This window comes from Natator depressus, chromosome 11 (genome assembly GCF_965152275.1).
Source record: "Natator depressus isolate rNatDep1 chromosome 11, rNatDep2.hap1, whole genome shotgun sequence".
In the NCBI taxonomy this organism is placed as follows: domain Eukaryota; kingdom Metazoa; phylum Chordata; order Testudines; family Cheloniidae; genus Natator; species Natator depressus.
Window position 1 is genome coordinate 72,323,396 of NC_134244.1, and position 14,378 is coordinate 72,337,773.

The 14,378-nt window shown below is 51.1% G+C and overlaps 1 non-coding gene across 1 annotated transcript; it reads left to right on the forward strand.

Moving 5' to 3' along the window:
• The first annotated feature begins 13,901 nt into the window (after window positions 1-13,901).
• Window positions 13,902-13,983, forward strand: TRNAS-CGA (transfer RNA serine (anticodon CGA)). Its single transcript has one exon. It is a non-coding gene; the product is annotated as a tRNA-Ser (tRNA).
• The last annotated feature ends 395 nt before the right edge of the window (window positions 13,984-14,378 follow it).

The following is a 14,378-nucleotide window of genomic DNA, read 5'->3' on the forward strand; positions in this document are numbered from 1 at the left end:
ATTGGTTAGTCTCTAAGGTGCCACAAGTACTCCTTTTCTTTCTGCGAATACAGACTAACACGGCTGTTACTCTGAAACCATTCAGAGCACTGTGACTGCCCAGCCCAGAGGGGCCCAGATCCTGGGAGAGCCCTTGGGGTCCCAGCTTCCCTGGCTGCTCAGAGCAGAGCCCAAAGGGGAAGATTTCAGGAGAGCAGATAATTCAATCATGAATCTGTGCGCCCAGTGCTGTCTCCTGCTCTCTCCCTGGCTATCTGAGCGCAGGGGCTGATGCTCCTGGTTAACAGGAGACATTATCACGGATTCTCAGCCTCCCTGACTGACACCAGCTGAGCATCAGGGCCCTAGTGTTTAAGCACCTTGGGCCACACTTTCAATGGTATTTAGGTGTCTGCTGGGAACCTCCAAAGCACCTAACTCCTATGGACTTGCCAAACCTGCTTCAGCCCTTTGGAAAATCCCCTTCTCCAGGCGGTTTCCCTGCCATAGGTCTGGTGCTCTTGAACGGTCCCTGGGAGGAGCTCTTTAGTGTGGCAACCCCTTAAGATCACACTTTTTCCAGTGAGGAAAGTCACCTGGCTTCACCGCCTCCTGACTCTGAATCCCAGAGCCTTCAGCACCCCTGCTTCACGTCAGCAAGTCCACCTGAGTGGGACACCCAAGGGAGACTTGTAGGCCCCCAGGGAGCCATGTACCCCCACTTCCTTACCCTGGAGTGACTCTCAACCAGCATTGTGAGAGCAGGGGGGGTTATTACAGGGGCAGTCAACAGGCAGACCGTGGGCCAAATCTGGGCCACCAGCTGCTTTCCAGCAGACCCTGAAATCTTTTTATTGTTTTATTCTGATCAGGATTGTTATTGGTGTTTATTGTTTTCTCTGAAGTCTGGACCTTGATGATGCCCCGACCAAGAAATCGGGACCGGAATAAGAAGTAACCGGCTCCCCCGGTCCCCGCCTGTCCGGAGCAGGGCGCGGCCAGGGCCCAGTGACCACGGGGACGGGCAGGTCCGGCTGGGCCAGCCCCGGAGCCCGCTGTCCCCCGAGCCGGGCCGGCTCCCCGCCGCCAGCAGCCCGCCCCTCCGACCCACCCGGCTCTGCCCGCGGCTGGGCCCCGGCCGGCTCCCTGGGGCGGGCCGCCCTGCCCCGTCTCGGCGGGCGCCAGCGGCCCGGGCGGGGGCGCGGCATCGCCTCCCGGGCCGGCCCCGGCCCGGCCGCCTCAGGCCGCGCCGCGGGGTGCGCAGGGGACCCCGGCCGGGAGCCCGGGAGCCGGGGAGCCGCGGCCCCGCCCGGGACGGGCCCGGCCGGCGTCAGGGCGGCCCGACGCCCGAGGCTTTTCCCGGCCCGGCCCAGCCCGGCGGAGCGGGAGACCCGCGGCCCCGACGGACGGGCCCGCCCGCCCCGGCAGCCCGCCCGCCCCGGGAGACCTGCCGCGCCCCCCCGCCCGCGGGCGTCGCGAGGCCTCCGGCGGGCCCGGGCCGGGGGGTCCGGCGGGGTCCGGGCCCCGGTCCGCGCGTTCACAGACCCGGGGGCAGCGACCGGAAGTCCCCCCGGCACCCCAGGGCCTGCGGCCACCCAGGCGAGTCCGCTCCGCGGCCGGCGGCGGGCGCCCGGTGCTCGCGGGGGGGGCTGCGGGGGGGGCGGAGCCAGGGAGCCCGGCGCCGAGCGGCCTCGCCCGGAGCGCGGGACGGCCGGGTCGGGCCGCGGCCGCGGCGTGCGCCCCGCAATGCCCGATGGGACATGGCGGGTCACCCGCAGGGCCCGGCTCCGGCTCCGGCTCCGCCCCCCCCGCCGCGGGTCTGCTCGCGAGTCTGACGCCGGCGGGACTCGACCCCGCTGCGGCGGCCTGTGAGGCCGGATCCGGGGCGGTTCAGCCGGCGTGCGCGGGAGCCGGGGGAGGAGCCCGGCCGGGCCTCCAGCGCCGCCCTCCGCGCAGGCAGCCGCGAGCGGGGCCGGGCTCCGGGGCGCCCTGAGCTGGCGGGGGGGAGCCGGGGGGAACCGGGGCCGGCGGGGGGGCCGCAGCATAAAACCAGCGGCTTTGAAATCCCGACCCCCCCCGCCCACACCCAGAGACCCACAGAGAGACCCCCCACACCCACAGAGACCCCCCCCCACAGAGACCCCCCCCGCACACACCCACAGACACAGAGACCCTGAGACAGAGACCCCCCCACACACACGAGACAGAGAGACAGAGACCCCCCCACAGAGACCCCCCCACAGAGACAGAGACCCTGAGACAGAGACACCCCCCCACACACGAGACAGAGAGACAGAGACCCCCCCCACAGAGACCCCCCCACAGAGACCCTGAGACAGAGACACCCCCCCCCACAGACACACGCGTCCTGTGAACCGGGAGTTCGCGGCTATTTCTTAAACCGCGGGCAATTAGCGCAAGATTTGAGGATTCCCTGAACTAGTTAATAGCCAAGAATAACAATTCCTGCAACCCAATCCAGTAAATTTCATAGTGTGTGTACACACACACACACACACACACACACACTGGGGCTGTCAAGCGATTAAAAAAAATCACCATTAAGCGCGCGGTTGTACAACGCTAGAATACCATTTACTTAAATATGTGGCATGCTTACATCTTCCAGTATATTAATTTCAATCACAACACAATACAAAGTGTACAGTCCTCACTTTATATTTATTTTTGATTACAAATATTTGCGCTGTAAAAACAAAAACATTGTGTTTTTCAGCTCACCTCATACCCGTACTGTAGTGCAATCTCTTTCCCATAAAAGTTGAACTTACAAATGTAGAATTATGTAAAAAAACAGCAACCCTACATTCAAAAATAAAGCAGTGTAAAATTTTAGAGCCCACAAGTCCCCTCAGTCCTACTTCTTGGTCAGCCAATCGCTCAGACAAGCAAGGGTAGTTACAATTTGCAGGAGATAATGCTGCCGCTTCTTGTTTACAGTGTCACCTGAAAGTGAGAGCAGGAGTTCGCATGGCACTGCTGTAGCTAGTGTTGCAAGTTATTTACATGCCAGGTGCGCTAAAGATTCATATGTCCCTTCATGCTTCAACCACCATTCCAGAGGATATGCCTCCGTGCTGATGACGGGTTCTGCTCGATAAAGATCCAAAGCAGTGCGGACCGATGACACGTGTTCATTTTCATCATCTGAGTCGGATGCCTCCAGCAGAAGGCTGATTTTCTCTTTTGGTGGTTTGGGTTCTGTAGTTTCCACATCGGAGTGTTGCTCTTTTAAGACTTCTAAAAGCATGCTCCACACCTTGTCCCTCTCAGACTTTGGACGGCACTTCAGATTCTTAAACCTTGGGCCGAGCGCTGTCGCTGTTTTTAGAAATCTCACATTGGTACCTTCTTTGTGTTTTGTCAAATCTGCTGTGAAAGTGTTCTTAAAACGAATATGTGCTGGGTCATCATCCAAGACTGCAATAACATGAAACATATGCAGAATGCAGGTAAAATAGAGCAGGAGACCTACAGTTCTCCCCCCAAGGAGTACAGTCACAAATTTAATTGATGTATTATTTTTTTAACGAGCATCATCAGCATGGAAGTATGTCCTCTGGAATGGTGGCCGAAGCATGAAGGGGCATACGAATGTTTAGCATATCTGGCATATCTTGCAACGCCGGCTACAAAAGTGCCATGCGAACGCCTGTTCTCACTTTCAGGTGACATTGTAAATAAGAAGCAGGCAACAGTATCTCCCGTCAGTTGTAAACAAACTTTTGTCTTAGCGATTGGCAGAATAAGAAGTAGGACTGAGTGGACTGGTAGGCGCTAAAGTTTTAAACTGTTTTGTTTTTGAGCGCAGTTATGCAACCAAAAAAAAAACCAGCTGCATTTGTTACACTTTCACAATAAAGAGTTTGCACTTCAGTACTTGGATGAGGTGAATTGAAAAATACTACTACTTGCGTTTTATCATTTTTACAGGGCATATATTTGTAATAAAAAATAATAATATAAAGTGAGCACTCTGCACTTTGTATTCTGTGTTGTAATTGAAATCAGTATTGAAAATGTATCAAAAAAATTTAATAAATTTCAATTGGTCTTCTATTGTTATAAGTGTGATTAATCGCGATTGATTTTTTTGAGTTAATCGTGTGAGATAACTGTGATTGACAGCCTTAACGTACATATATAAAATAATACCAGATCCTCAGAACACCAATGTAATGGGGAAACTAATTCTTACCTTAAAATGACAAGTGATTTTATGTACTCATGTGGCACTTGTTGGCATTGCCCTAGCAACAAAGCTATTGAAACAGAAAAGCAAGCAGGGTGCGGCAGTGAGGCTGATGCCTAGCAGGGCTACCAGGGAAAAAAAAATTTCTTTTCATTTTGCCTGTGCTCCTAAGAGGTTGAAAGTTACCTAAACCCCAAAGCATAAAAGTGGGAGTGGGGGCAGGTGCTTTGAAACTTCCATTCCCAGGATGGCCATGGCAAATGGGTCATGAGAGACAGAATCTACAGGGGCCAGGGCAGGGCTTGCAACTAAACTCCCATGTTTCCCTCAGGATTTTCAAACTACACCGGACCCTCACGAGAATGTGGGATTTGGGATCCATGCCAAATCCCGCATTTTAGCGGGTACTGCGTTACAGCGGGGACCGCGTTACAATGAAAGTTAATGACCGTTACTAAATTTGGGATCCGCAACCACGTTCTATCAGAATTTGTGTTATCTAGACGCGTGTTCTAGCGAGGGTCCGGTGTATAACTTTCAGGGTCTCATCTCTGTCAATTAAGGCTATGTCTACCCTATAGCATTTACAGCGGCACAGCTGCAGTGGGCTAGCCCCTTGTTCTGTGTTTGGGAGTGGCAGGGGATTCATTCATGGTCTTTTTCCTCTTTCAGGTGCTTTCAAGGGTCATCATGGTGCACCTTGGTAAGTGCAGACAGGGCTTGTTAGGGGTTGCGTGCACACCATGTTGTACTGGCAGACCCCAGGTTCTGCATCCCTCTAAATCAATCACAGTTAGTGGAGAATGTGCAGCCTTCACCGCTGAACTCTCTTAAGGGTTGGTAGAGCAAATCTGTCATCTTTATTGTAAATAAATTGCTTTAAGACCTCAATCTCCTGGCAAGGTACAGACTTCGATTCCATCATGAAGAATAATCTATTGTTGCTGTGTAAGGGAAGGTTACAGCAGTTTTATTGATTTTTAAATGAAACCAAGCTTTTCTCTAAGGCCTTTGGAATTTTTTGGCTCGACGTCTATACACATCTGTTTATAATCAAATCTATTGTGACACCTGTTGATCTTCCCTTCAGCTCATCACCTTATGAAAAATTATCATGGAGGACACGTAGCTATCCGATTGGCTCTTGGTGGTTGTGCCAACAGACCCTTCTTCCGTATAGTGGCCGCATATAACAAGCGAGCACGGGACAGCAAGTATTTGGAGCAAGTGGGCTGCTATGACCCACTCCCAAATAGCCACAATGAAAAGCTTGTTGGCTTGAACATCGAGAGAATCAAACACTGGATTGGTTGTGGAGCACATGTCACAAAACCGGTTGAAAAACTTCTAGGTAACTCAATGTGTTTTTCAATCTGAACTATTTGCTTATTTCTCTTAAAAGACAACAGGTTTTCCTTGGTGATCCTCCGCATACTTGGAGTACCAAAGACTCTTTCTTCATTTCTTTGCATGAATTCTTGAGAATATGTATATATGCAATCACCCTTCTTTTGGCCACAGGAAATGGGATGTTTCAGAGTAGCAGCCTTGTTAGTCTGTCTCCGGAAAAAGAACGGGAGGACTTGTGGCACCTTAGAGACTAACAAATTCATTTGAGCATAAGCTTTCGTGGGCTACAGCTCACTTCATCAGATGAATAGAATGGAACATATAGTAAGAAGATCTATACACATACAGAGAATCATGAAAAGGTGGGAGTTGCCATACAAACTGTAAGAGGCTAATTAAGATGAGCTATCATTTGTTAGTCTCTAAGGTGTCACAAGTACTCCTGTTCTTTTTGAGGAAATGGGAACGGGTCTCATTTATGGAGACACTGAGCTGGCCGAGACAGCAGTAAAAGGCACTTCAAGCCACTAGAGGGTTGGTGAGAGAGACAATTACTCTCACTTCTTAAAAGTCTCATTAACTATTGGAACAGTTGACCCAGGGTTGTCGTGAATTCTCCATCACTGACAATTTAACTTGAGATTGGATGTTTTTCTGAAATATATATGCTAAGAATTATTTTGGGGAAGATCTATAGCATGTGTTATATAGGATGTCAGACGAGATAATCACAGCGCTCCCTTCTAGCCTTTGAATCTGTGAGTCTAGAACAGTCATATTGCAACTCCAGCTATAAACATAAATAGTCTTTCTTTCAGGTCTTTCTGGATTTTTCCCATTGCATCCTATGACAATCATAAATGCAGAAAGATTAAGGAAGAGAAGAGCCTTGAAAGCCATAACAGCTTCTGAGGAAGAAACTCCAGGTGACTGATAACATCTAACTGAACTGAATGACTCAAAAGATTACTGTACAGACAACGATCAGAACAGTGTGCCAACTAAAAAGGACAATATCTTTACTACAGGCAAAGAAATGATAGTGGATGTGAATTATTTCATAAGAACATTAAAGTATTTTGAGGCTTTAGGAGTTCTCAGACAAGGATTCTGATTGTCCTCATTTGTTAATTACTTCTTATTTTGCACAAATTATTCATCTTTCATGTTTGTCAAACTGCAATTACTTAGGCCCAGATCCACAAAGGTAAAGTTTAGGCTTCTAAATTCCACTGAAATCCAATGGAAGTGAAGAACCAAAATACCTTTGTGGATCTGGGCCTTCCAGATTACAGCATTCATACAAACTGAATACAAACTCCCGTTTTCTAAATAGCTCTATTGTGGAGGTAGAGAGAGCGTTACTGACTGCCGTAAGAGTCTAATGTATAGGAAGTTGTGCTCTATCAACGAACAGGTGAGGATGCACCTGTAGGCTTCCTTCTAAACGTCACCTTACCATTACTTAAGACAAGCCACAGTTGTTTTTTAATTTTGCAGTGAACTATTTCAAGATTTTTGTTAGAGGAGGGGCACTCAGACCTGGCCACTGTTGCTTCTTTATTTTCACCCAATGAAGCTGCAAATAGTGTAAGCAGCAGAAAATCCTTTTTTCGGTGCAGGGGTGCAGCACAGAATGTGACACGATTTACTTAACCACACTACTGTTCTTCCAGAAGGTATCCCTCAGAACATGACCACTCTAAACATAGCAAATACTTGGATGTTTTTATACCTTTCTCCCTGAACAGTATTTGATCAAACATTATACATGCGTCCAGCTAAAACAATAATTTAAAAATCCAGGAATTACTACATGGTGTTCATAGATTATCAGCCACCCATAGCAGCCATTCATATTCCAGCGTGATAAGCACAATAAACATTGAGCTATGTTCAGAGGCAGACGGCTATCCCTGTTACTTGGAGGAACTCGCACATCATTCGTTCTATCGTCTTCCATCCACATTGTAACTCGCTTAAATGTCTTAGGTAAGGCTTGTACCATCCCCGAAGATCACCAACCTCAGACTCTGGTAGACCAAACAAAGCCACTGAGTTTGAGTCATAGAACCATCACCCCAAAAGCCTTAATGCCAATCAGTGCAAATCTCAGAATTGATGATAGGGAGCACATGAGATCTTTCTCAGCCCACACTGCAGCACATCACCCCTTTTAAAGCGCTTGACGTAACAAAGCTGAGACACGCTCACTGGACGATCACAGTATCCTGCTTATTTAAGAAGAGCACAATACAATAGACCACTCTAGTGCTGACAGAAAAGTCGCCTTCCTCAGCTATTGCTCCAAGATGGCAATCTGCTGCTGTTCCTGCATGTGAGGAAGTTGGTGGGGCTCAAAAGGAGGGCAGCTCACAGCAAGAGAAATGGCTGAGAAGAGCTAGGCAAGTTAGAGGCACTTGAGATTCACTGCAGGCCTATGTGGTGCTCCCTTGGCACCAGACCCATAAGGGTGCAGGGAGAACCATGGAAACTCAGCCGGCTCTCACTTGACAGGCAGCTGGGAATTGGTTCCATTTTTAATGGAGAAGTAAAATCTGAGCAAATGCATACATGGAACGAAAGAAAAATAAGATCTTTTGGGTGATACCTGAAGTCCTGCCTGAAAAGGTTCAGGCAGACGTGGCTGGTTTGGATTTTGCCTATTAGTACATTTAAACCAGGGGTTCTCAGAACACATTTTTTGGTGGCCTCAGACTGTGACCACCAATTCTTGCTGGTGGCCGCACTGACGCTTTTCCCTAAAATACTTAACTGTAGGAAAAACAAATAAATATGCACATACACGTGTCCAAATCATTGTAATTTATTTATGTAGGGTTTTTTCAGACTCAAAAATAATGTGAAAAATTATATTTGTATGTTGAATATTGCTTTTCGCAGCACCCTTAGTAGCTAGCTGGGAGTTTGTGAAAAGTGATATTAACAAACATACAAGTATCACTTTTCACAGCCTCCCAGGCAGCTAGTAAGCGTGCTGTGAAAAGTGATACTTGCATGTTTCTTTGTTTCGCTTTTCTCAGCAAGCCCCGGGTTTGGAGAGGGAGGCAGCAGGGGTCTGGGGCAATGGGGGGGGATAGAGGTGGAACCAGGGAAGGCAGTGGGGGCTGGGGGCGATAAATGGGGGTTAGGGGAGGCGTCGGGGAGAATGGTGAGCCCTGCTGCCATATGGCTGGAGCTGGGAGGCAGCACCCCCAGGGTCCAGAGTGAGCGGCTGGAGCCCAGGGTTGGTGGCTGCTGCTGCGCAGCTGGAGCTGTGGATCAACACCCACCACCCTGGGGCTGGGGCTGGGGCTGGGGCTGGGGTTAGGGAGCGGGGTTAGGGCTGGGGGTCGGTGCCAGAGCCCGGAGCCAGCACTTGTTGCTGCACAGCCAGGGGTTAGCACCCAGGGCCAAGGACGCGTGGCCAGAGCCTGTGTCGGAGCCCGGGGCTCAAGCCGTGCAGCTGAAACCCTGTGGCCAGGTTCTCACCCAGGGCTGAAGCCCAAGCCCCAAGGTGCCCTGCCCACCCCACAGGTGAGTCAAGAACTCACCTGGCTCCTGCAGCATTGTGCCCCACCTGTCTCCAGAGGCGGGGCATGGTGGCTCATGCAGGAGCAACAGGGAGGGAAGGGGAGAGGCTGATGCTTTGGCCTCTCCACCGCTGCCCAGGAGGCTGTTAGGCCTGCACAAAAAGCCCCTGGTAGCCGCATGCGAGAAATGCTGATTTAAACTCACTTCCATGCTGTCAAAACCTTTGCCATTGTACCTCCTAACTGCTGGTTTCTCAGGTCAGAGTGCACTTAAGGGTTAAGTGAAGTGCTGCTGTAAGAATAAGCTTCGTGTCCTTTAAAGGAAACCAAGGCAGAAAAAAATACTGATGATTTTTAATATTTTTTCTTTAGCCAAAAAAATTTATGAAACGATATAGAAAATTCTATTAAACACACCTTTTGCATTTTACAGATTTGTAGTATGCAAAATTTGATTTTATGTAGTGCCCATCCCCATGTATATTCCAGATTAGTATAAACAAGACATGATTTCCCTGGTAACTGGGACCAGTTTTTATTCTGTCTCCTCAAATTTAAAAGTTCATTTGTATGTAGGCTTCGGGAAGAGTTCCTTTCTCATTTCTAAACACACAACACGGTTTTCTTTTCTGGATTTCTCGGCCTCAAATACAAGGAGGTGGGTCTGCAGGGTTGCTTCAGGACCAGTCTGAATGAGGGAGGGTTTATTCTCCTGTTTAAAAAACAAAATTATTTCTAGTGTTACAGGAATAAAAGACAGAGAAGTCTGGTTTATAAAGCTGGATCTCTGCATCCCTCTCCCAAAAGGACTGCATGATCAAGCTCAAGGGAGTATTCAGAAATAAATTGTTGATCATCCCTTTAATCGAGTTATACCAAAGCAAGAGTTAGACAGTGGTTGGGCAATCACCATACAGTTAAATGGAGTAAATATTAATTAGAATGTTACTGCCAATAAAGACAGGTGACCCAGTAGTAAAGCTTTGATAATTAGGGGAGGCAACATTGTCTAGTAATAACTGGCTGAACGAAGAGAGGTCCTACACTCAACAGTCACTCCCATGTTGGAGGAATCTCAACTACAAAGATGAACAATCATCTTCCCAAAATAATTTTAAAATGGTGACACCCCCAATGACTTATCTCTCAGACAGAAAGAAAAGAAATAATGGTGGGGAGAAAAGGGGACCCTGGCCTGGGGAGAGGAGGCATACAGAAGTTCTGTGTGGTAGGGGAAGGTCGGAGGGCACACAGAGCCCCAGCCTAGGGGAGATGAAGAAACATGGGACAGAGCCTGTGACATGAAAGAGGGGTGAGCAGATGCAGGGAATCTGTGAAATAGAGAGGATGGGAGGGTGGCACATGGAGGGGAGGGGAATGGAGGGCAGCCAGGAGCCCTCAGTGTGTGCAATGAGTACAGCCTACAGAAGCATCTAAGTGTGAGAATGCCAAGTTCATAATACTTTGCATGTCTAAAATGACTTTTATCACTGTCCCAAAGAACTTTAAAAATGCAATTATTTCTTCCCATTTACAAATAAACTCTCTTGCCATGGTTTTCTGGAGAGAGCTGCACAGAGTCAGAGTATTAGCTATGTTTCTGGCTCCTGACCAAAACAGATAATCTGTCAACATTTGCTTTACGTGCATGTAGCATTCAGGGGTGGGGTTCTGGGAAGGGATCAGGAGTGATGCTTATATGCCTAGATCGTCCAGTAGAAGATTTTGGAAGTAAAAGATGTCTGACAGAGGCAGGTTTCAGTATGAACCTAGCTCTCAGGTAAAGCCTGGCCCCTTCTTGGTGGCTGTGGAGCATTCTTTCTTAAAAGACCTAGTCTTGGACTGCAAAGGCGTGGGGTAGCATTTAAGGAGCACTGACAGGGGATGCATACTTCCTACTGCCAAGGAGCTCAGCTGCACAGGGGCTCACTGCACACCACTATACAGCTGAGATCTGGAACTTGATCAGTGGATCCTTTGTATTCTCTTATCCTTATCCTTCTCTCTTATCCTTTGAATTCTCCGGGAATTACTGGGTAAAATCATATTGTTGGTGTAATGCCGGAGGTCAGATTAAAAAACCCACATTAGTCCTTTCCATGGAATCACAGAACCGGAAGGACCGTCCTAGTCCCGTCCCCTGCACTCAAGGCAGGACTAAGTACAGTAGAACCTCAAAAATACGAACACCAGAGTTACAGACGGACCCGTCAACCAGACACCACGTGGACCCAGAAGTACGCAGTCAGGCAGCAGCGGAGACGAAAAACAAAAAAACCCAACAAATACCGTGCTGTGCCGGCACTGCATCGTCAAGTTAGGCACATCGGGGCTGCCTGTCCCCACCCCACCCAGCACTTGCCACGCGGAAGGCCAGCCACGTACAGGTGAAGACGCTGAGGTTCACAGGCACAGCTGTGAGCTCCCGAGAAGGAGTGCTGGGGTCTGCACTAGCCACAGGGGCCGTTTCCCGCCTCTGGCTGGGAGGGGGACAAGCCTGCAACCTTAGTCTCAGTCCAGGAAAGAAGCTCCCTGAGATGCTGCTGGAACCTGGCCGAGATCGTCAGCTGCTGGAGCCCGAACTCCTGCCCGCCTGCCGCGCTCTGGAGGAGCGGCTGCGTTTGAAAGGACCCCAGCCTGCACTGCGCACCCACTGGTGCCAAAGCGCCCCCGGGTGCCTCACGCATCACCCTTGCAGTCAGGGGGCTAGAATCAGAAACTTGCCGGGCAGCCGCTGCAGAGTGTGAGCCCCCGTTCCGAGCACTCCGCCCTGAGGAGCAGCCCATAACGGCTTGGGCAAAGTTACGAACAACCTCCATTCCCGAGGTCTCCGTAATTCTCCTATATTATCTAGACCAGGGGCTGTCAACAGGCGAACCACGGGCCAAATCCGGATTGCCAGATGCTTTTGAACAGACCCCAGAAACTTTTTATTTATATATTGTCATTATTATTATTTTTGTAAATGATTTTCTCTGCAGTCTGGCCGCTGACTGTACATTAATGAAGAATTTGGACCTTGACAAAAAATAATTGACTACCCCTCATCTAGACCATCCCTGAGCGGTGACTGTCGATCCTGCTAAGAACCTACAATGACAGAGATTCCACAACCTCCCTAGGTAATTTGTTCCAGTGCTTAACTATGCTGGCAGGAAGTTTTTCCTAACGTCCAACCTAACCTCCCTTGCTGCAATTTCAGCCCATTGCTTCTTGTCCTGTCCTCAGAGATTCACAAGAACAATTTTTCTCCCTCCTCCTTGTAACAACCTTTTATGTACTTGAAAACTGTTCTCATGTCCCCTCTCAGTCTTCTCTTCTCCAGACTAAACGAACCCAGTTCTTTCAACCTTTCCTCGTAGATCATGATTTCTAGACCAGCGGTTCTCAACAGGGGGTTCGTGGCCCACTGGGGGTCCATGAACCCTTTCGGGGGGCCGCAGGGCCCCGTGGCTAAAATCCAAAGCCCGAACCCGAGCACCTCCCGCAGAGCTGAAGCCGGGAGCAACAGGGCTGAATTCTGGAGCCCTGAGCCCCGGTGCTCCCCAAGGGCCAGAAGCCCTGAGCCCATGGGCAGAGTTGGGGGAACACAGGGGTGTTACACCCCCCCCAAACTACAGTGCAAGAGCAGGGCAGTCCTGGGGTAGCTCCACACCCCCCCTCCACCACCTCCTCTCTCCACCCCCTGGCTAGGTCGGAGGTGGGAAGTCAGAGTCCGGCACCGTGGGACAGCTGCTGCTCTGACTGGTGCCATGGAGGAGGCAGCCGCAGCGTTGCCTCATCTCCTGCTGCTGCAGGGGGTTGAAGCTGCTCCCCTTTGCTCATGCAGCTGGTAAGAGCTGCCTGGGCGGGGGACCCGGCTGCTTTGTGGCTGGCAGAGCCCTCAGGGTACAGGGACCGCAGGGGAGCCCTGAGAGCACACAGACCCTAGCTACCTCCTCCCTGTACCCTGAGCTACCCTCTGCCCAGACACAGCCCCTAGCTACCCCCCTCCCTGCACCCTGAGCTACCCTCTGCCCAGACACAGCCCCTACCTACCCCCCTCACTGCACCCTGAGCTACCCTCTGCCCAGACACAGCCCCTAGCTACCCCCCTCACTGCACCCTGAGCTACCCCCCTGCACACCCCCATGCACAGCCCCAGGAGTCTCCCTGCACCCTGAGCTACCCTCTGCCCACACACAGCCCCTAGCTGTCCCTCTCCGTGCACCTCAAACTTTTTGAGCTGAGCCCCCCCACCTTTGAGTTATAATTTTTGGTGGTAGGCCCCCCAAGTCCAGACAGGCGGGTGGCCTGCTGAGGTGAGTCAGGGGGTGGAAGTAGCATACCCTCCCCAGACCCCAACATCGGAGCTGGCTTGAGCCTCACTGGCCCCTGCCCACCCAAAACAGAAACTCCCCAGTGCAGCCACAGCCTCAGGGCAGGGACGATGCCCCGGGACTCCGGGGACACAGTCCGGGCCTCTCACCTCCAGGGCACTGGGGTTCTCTTCTGCCCAGGGCAGGAGTGAGCAAACGTCTGTATGACGTGATGACCATTCAGAAACCGGTGAGGAATGAGCTGGTTTGAGAGGAGTTGATCTCGGTCCAGTTGCAGGTCAGTGAACCTCTCCCTGTCTCCATGTCCCTATCTTTAAACAATTACAGGCCCCACAGGAAGGGGTTGGTTTGATGTTTAACCACATGGCTAAGCAACGAGAACCCCAAATCCCCCTGCGCTTTGGGAGCCAGGTTTCCTGTTTGAATTCTGTGTTTCAGAGGACTTCAGGCCTGGGCACTGTGATTATCTACCAGTTTCTCGGGCCTGAGGGGGTCACGTCACTCACGGCTGTGAGGGCCGAGCGGTTAAGGCGTTGGACTCGAAATCCAATCGGGTTTCCCTGCGCAGGTTCAAATCCCGCTCACAGCGAGGCCTGTGTTTTAGCCACACTTGCTCACCAGGGCAATACATCTCCACCGACCCTGGGACGCTCTCCATACACTCCCCACCCCAAGGAAACCCTGTTCTGCTCCTTTCATGGGGATGCCTGGGATGGTGCCTCACGCTGTGTCCCTGCGGTCTCAGCTCCCGAGGCCTCTGCCCCTCACCCAGCGCCCCCCGGCTCAGCCCCACCCCTGGGTGCTGCTCCTCTGCAGAGCGTGGAAGGAGCTGAGCACGGGCAGCCCGTATCAGAGGCCAGGGGAGGCTGAGCCTCCCCCAAAAGGCCGTCCATGCGGGGGGGAAACGCTGGGGATGTGGGGCGGGTCTCCCCTCCGGAGGCCCGTGGGCCCGTGGTCATCTTTCGAGGGCCAGAAGCGAAGCTC